This window comes from Nansenia antarctica (genome assembly GCF_963989245.1).
Source record: "Nansenia antarctica genome assembly, chromosome: 6".
NCBI classification, from domain to species: Eukaryota; Metazoa; Chordata; class Actinopteri; order Argentiniformes; family Microstomatidae; genus Nansenia; species Nansenia antarctica.
This window is the reverse complement of record NC_137676.1, coordinates 28,662,311-28,668,310: the sequence shown is the minus strand read 5'-3', so window position 1 is coordinate 28,668,310 and position 6,000 is coordinate 28,662,311.

Below are 6,000 nucleotides of genomic sequence, written 5' to 3'. Positions count from 1 at the left end.
GACTGGTGAATTGACTTCACTTGCTTAGTCAAATGTATCGATTGTAAGTCGCTTTGGAATAAGGCGTCTGCTAAATGCCAAAAATGTCAATGTCATTATTATCCTGGCACCAGACCCAGTACCTCCTCCCTGTAGGCTGACTCATGGCAGTTGGTGATCAGGCCAACCACAGTGGTGTCATCAGCAAACTGGATGATGGAGTTGGAGCTTTGCGTGGCCACACAGTCCTGGGTGAACAGGGAGTACAGCAGGGGATGAGCACACAGCCCTGGGGGGCCCCCGTGTTGAGAGTCAGAGCGGAGGAGGTGATGCTGCCTTCCCTCACCACTCAGGAAGTCCAGGATCCAGTTACACAGGGAGGTGTTAAGACCCAGGTCCCTGAGCTTAATGACGAGCTTGGAGGGGGGAACTACAGTGTTGAATGCTGGACTGTAGTCATTGAACAGCATTCTCACAGTGGCATCTTTCTTGCCCAGGTGGGACAGGCCAGTGTGGAAGGTGAGAGCAATGGCATCATCAGTGGATCTCTTGGGGCGGTATGCAAATTGGAGTGGGTCCAGTCTGTCAGATAGTGATGAGTTAACGTGTGTCTTAACCAGCCTCTCGAAGCACTTCATGATGACAGATGTGAGTGCAACAGGGCAATAGTCATTAAGGCAGATTACCATGGTCTTTTTGGGCACTGGAATGATAAGTTTAATATATCTGCGAATACATCAGCCATCTGATTTGCGCATGCTCTGAGGACACATCAAGTCATCATCTTCAGTTGATGTGTGTAGCTTTTCAGTTAAGGACTGTTTACACCAGATTTAGCAACAAAGTGGCCGGAAATCATGAAAAAATGCTGGAAGTCATTTTCAATGAGAGGCAGCGACTTGGGGTGACACAGCGTGACTTGGCCACAGTGACGCGAAGTATTCAACACATCAACCATTTTTTAATTCAACATATTTCCATTGCAACTATTCAAATGAAATTTAGACTGACATTGGTATTAACTCAATAAAACTACACAGCTAAAGAAAGTGTAATATTCCAGTCCATAAAAAAAGCTATGTGCAATAAAGTGAAATGACTTATACCAGCTTATACCACTAACGAGTTCTCCTACTGGTGCTAATTAGAATCAGCTGGATTAGTGCATGTTGGTTTGACGTGAAGTACTTCCACATGTACATGTTGGTGTGAAGTACTTCCACTCTTAGAAAAAGGGTATCCCACCTCTGAATGAAAGTAAACAAATCATTTGTCACAAAGCTTTCCTGCAAGATACATCTCATGATGTTCTCCCAAGCTCTCCCAAGACTTTTGCAACAACATTGTTGAGCAGCATAGTAATGGCACAGGTTACCAACACATTTCTCAACTCCTAAATGTTCCATTGGGGCCATTATCCGCAAGTGGAAGGAACATCAATCGACCATCAACCGGCCACACACAGGAGCACTTCACAAGATTTCTGACTGAGCAGTCAGAAGAGTAGCCAAAGAGCCAAGGACCACTCGAGCAGAGCTCCAGAAACACCTGGAAGCAGCGGGTACAGTTGTGACAAAGAAAACAATAGGCAATGCACTCCACCACCACAGTCTCCATTTGTGATCACACCGGTAGACTCCAGTACTGAAGAAAAGGCATGGTGAAGCTTGTTTGAAGTTTGCTACAGAACATTTGGAGAAGCCAAAATATCTATTTTTGGCAACAATACAACACAACATGTTTGGAGGACAAATGGCTATATTGTCCTATAAATTACCATATTTTTACTTACAGTGAAGTTTGGAGTTGGAAGCATCATGGTATGGGGCTGTTTCTCTTCACATGATACTGGTGGAATCAGAATTATCGAAGGGAAGATGAATGGAGCCATGTACTGGGAAATTATTGAGAAGAATCTGTTGCCATCCACCAGGATGAAGAGGATGAGATGAGAGTGGATCTTCCAGCAGGACAACGATCCAAAACGTACTGCAAAGGAGACTCAATTGGTTAAAGAGGAAGAAAGTAAAGGTGTTGGACTGGCCTAGTCAATTGCCAGACTTAAATCCAATATAACATTTGTGGAGGGAACTGAAGGTCAAGATTCACCAGCAGGCCCCCTAGAATCTTCAAGATTCTTCAAGATGTCTGTGTTGAAGAATGGGCCAAAATCACACCTGATCACTGTGAGAGATTCGTTCTTTCGTACAGGAAGCATCTTGAAGCTGTCATTGGACACAAAGTCTTTTCCACCAAGTATTAAATAAATAAGCATTACAGTTACAATACAGTTTCCTATGTCATTCCCCTTCATTGCACATAACTTTTGCACATAATAGATTGGGGTGTTACTGTGTTAGCTGTATACTTTTATTGAGGTAATACCAATGTCTGGTCGAAATTTCATGTGAATAGCTGAAACGGAAATATGTTAAATAAAATAAAATGTTAATACTTATTTCCCCCACTGTAAATACAACCAGGAAATGTTGTAGCTCCAAACGAATAACATTTGTGACAGGGCATGGTTAAAAAGTCCACAACTAGGGCAAAATCATTTTTCAGTTTTTTCCAGATTATGAAAGGGTAGATTGTAAGCTTTAAAATGATGTGTCATACATTGAAATCTGAAACAAGTTGAAGAAGTCATGGATATTTGAATGTTGATACCCCCTGAACCACCATATTGAGATAAGTCTTCAGAGACATTTTTCACAGAGGTAATGGGTGGGAACAATAGCTGGTTAACTCCACCCTAATCACTACCTCAAGACAACCACACCCTCAAGACAACCACTCCCCCATTACACTACCTGTCATTACCTACCTGTCATCTGTCAGTGGGGTTGTCAGCTAACCCTCAGGAAGCAAAATTGCAGGGCTGACACGTTTAAATAGCTAAATAATAATAATAATAATAATTCAAGATTCATGATTCATCATCATTTTATTGCCATGTGTGCCAAAAGTGTATTACGGCCCATTACAAGTACAAGAGAGTAAAATTCATGGCAATGGGAAAGATTAGGCAAGATACAACATTTACATTTACATTTTTGGCATTTAGCAGACACCTTATTCCAAAGCGACTTACAATCAATACATTTGAATACTAAGCATGAGAATCATCAGTGCACCATTCGTAGTAGGAAGAGTAATCCAGCTCAGGCCCGGGGCCATTGATAGAAGGAAAAACCTTCTCCTATCACCTTCTTCTAAAACCTAGTTTTTTGTTGTTTTTTTACACTGGAGAAACAGAGAAACAGTACAAGGGGGGCAATAGACGTTCTTAGGGACACAGTAGAGGGGAAAGCGGGTGTCTTTACGAGACGTAGTGGTGAGGGGCAGAAGATGTCTCAGGAGGAGCAGTTAAGGTGTAACCTGAAGAGATGGGTCTTCAGTCTACGACGGAAGATGGGTAGTGACTCTGCCGTTCTGACAGCCGTGGGGAGATACAATTGAGCAATACAATAATAGAATGGTAAACAATTATAATGTTGTGTCCGTGTGTATGCATTTATCATTATAGTCCATAAAGCATCTAGTGGGACTTGGTGTAGTTCCTTCCCATCCGGGCATCAAAGCTGTAGCCTAATAAAAAAAGAAGACAGTACATTTAAAATTAGCGACAACATAAGCGTTCATTGCAAAAGCATTTACTTTTTCTATAATCTATATCTCTAACAAAGCTAGCTAGCTAGCTAACAAGCTAACACTTGTTTGGCTAGCTGGTACACACAAACACACTAAAATGGTGCATGAAACATATTACACTATGTTGCATGTTTAGTAGGTCTCCAACAAATGTATTTATTCATTATGTTTTATCTTTGACAACGTATTTCTTCCTCCCACCATCTCATTAGTTTTGTAGAGGGGTGGCATAATTGTGGTGAGCAGTTTCAGTGGTCTGATAACTGATGCTAACAACGGGGCTATCTACCTTAATCACAAAACATAAAATAACTGTTTGGCTACGTAAACAATACAAAATCCTAGTAAACAACACATGTAACTCACTAAAACTTACCCAAGAACACAGCAGAAGGTCTGTGCAGACGACTGTCCCAAGAATAGTGAACTGATGTGGAGATCAATGTCTGAAATTCCGTTGTCATCTGTCATCGTCAGATTCGGAGTTCGGAGTTCCCGTTATGTATAGTCCAGTATGAAGGAGTTCATTAATTGCCCACTGTCGATATTTCTGCCTGCTTTTGAAATTCTGTTGATAGCATTAGCGAGAGGTTCAGCTTCAGCTCCATCTTGTAAATTTGTCAACAGGTCCAGACGCACACACATGGCTCATGTACATACAGCTGGGGTGGGCGTGGCTACACACACTGTCACACTAATACGAATAATACCCCCCACCTGACTTTGCTAACTAAATGTAGGTATTTAGTGAATGTAAAACTGTTGGATATGACATTGAGTGGGTTCTTCATCGCTTCGTTTGTCGTCCTATGCCAAAAACCGGAAAACACATTTTTTCACAACAAGACTGAGGTTTCACAATTGCCGAGATGGGGACCTATTAATCAAACCCTGTCACATTTGTCCTTTGTAATATTGTCTTACGGTACATCACATTGATTCCCCGCCCTAGCACTAATTGTGTAGCCCTGTGCAAAATTGAGAAGAGAAAATAGATAGTAATGCTACACCTTGAGTGAATTGCACAATGTAAACAATGTATGAGCGGCCATCAGTGTGGTTTGAGGTGACATAGTGTAACATAAACCATGACCAGGTTGACTGCCAGGGCACTGGATCAGGGCCAAACCACTGGGAACCAGAGACAGACCACTATCCAGCTTTGGAGAACATATTGATTTAGCATAGTACTGTACCAAGCCCAAAACAGAGTGCAAGCTTGGTTCTAGATCTGTACAATATGTGGTAAACATCGAGCAAACCGACTGTCATTGCCATGAATATTTGATATGGTAGCAATAGTAACTGGAGTTGGTCGCTAAAGCACATTAAGATCTGGGACACCCAGACTAGAAACTAAAAAATAATGACAGATTCCAAGTATTAGAAGTTAGAACTGATCCCGATATGCAACCTCCATGACCCTCCATGACATCACCTGACACAACCTACACGACATAACATGTTCCACCTCACCTGAACTACCGCTCCTGTGTGGAAACTCTATCCCATGTTAACAGAGGGATTAATGGGACCAACAGGTTGCGTACATTCAAGCCTATGCATTGACATGGATCTGTTGTCGACTATAAGAGAACTGAATGTCAAAGGCTTTGTTTAGGCTTTTAATGCACTGAACAAAGTGGGTCACATGCACCGAGCATATTGCACAGCGCAAAACGTGAAGCATGTGAACACATGATCATATAATCCAAGCATCAAAATCATCTCAAGAAACCAGAGCTGTAACATATCTTTTGTTTGTGTTTGTGTGTGAGTTATCGCAATCTTTTCTTAGGCCCAATTCCATTTCTTATTTTTACCCCTAGTACTCTTTTTCGAATGCCCCTCGCTTTTCGACTTGCCCCTCGGAACAGAGTTACAAGGGGTAGTGGTTGAAATCTTCCCCTATGAAATGGGACGACCCTTCAGGACCCTGATACGTCATCAGTAGTATCATAGAAAAGCATGGACGCTCGCGATTTGCGTGACACTTCAGTGACACTGAAGTCACTGACGCTGTGGGGATGCTAAAATTGTCCCCATATGATAAAATCCACCATCCCCCGTGATTTTCTTTTACAACTTGAGTACTGGTTATCACCATTTTTAAATCTTTATTAATGAAGAAAATAATTACATTTGTGGCTTTTCTTTTGTTGCTTGTGTGTTCGCCACTATCTTGCCGATGATTCCCAAGACATTCTGGGAGATTTCGCATAACACTCGGTTTGGAGTGTGCCTCTGAAGAAACTTAGCTTGCAGGGCCATGTAAGCCCTACCACTTCACGCTACCCCTTTATCCCAACAAGAATCGGGACACCCTACCCCTACGCTTGAACACGCAAAACGGAGCGGTAGGGCGAA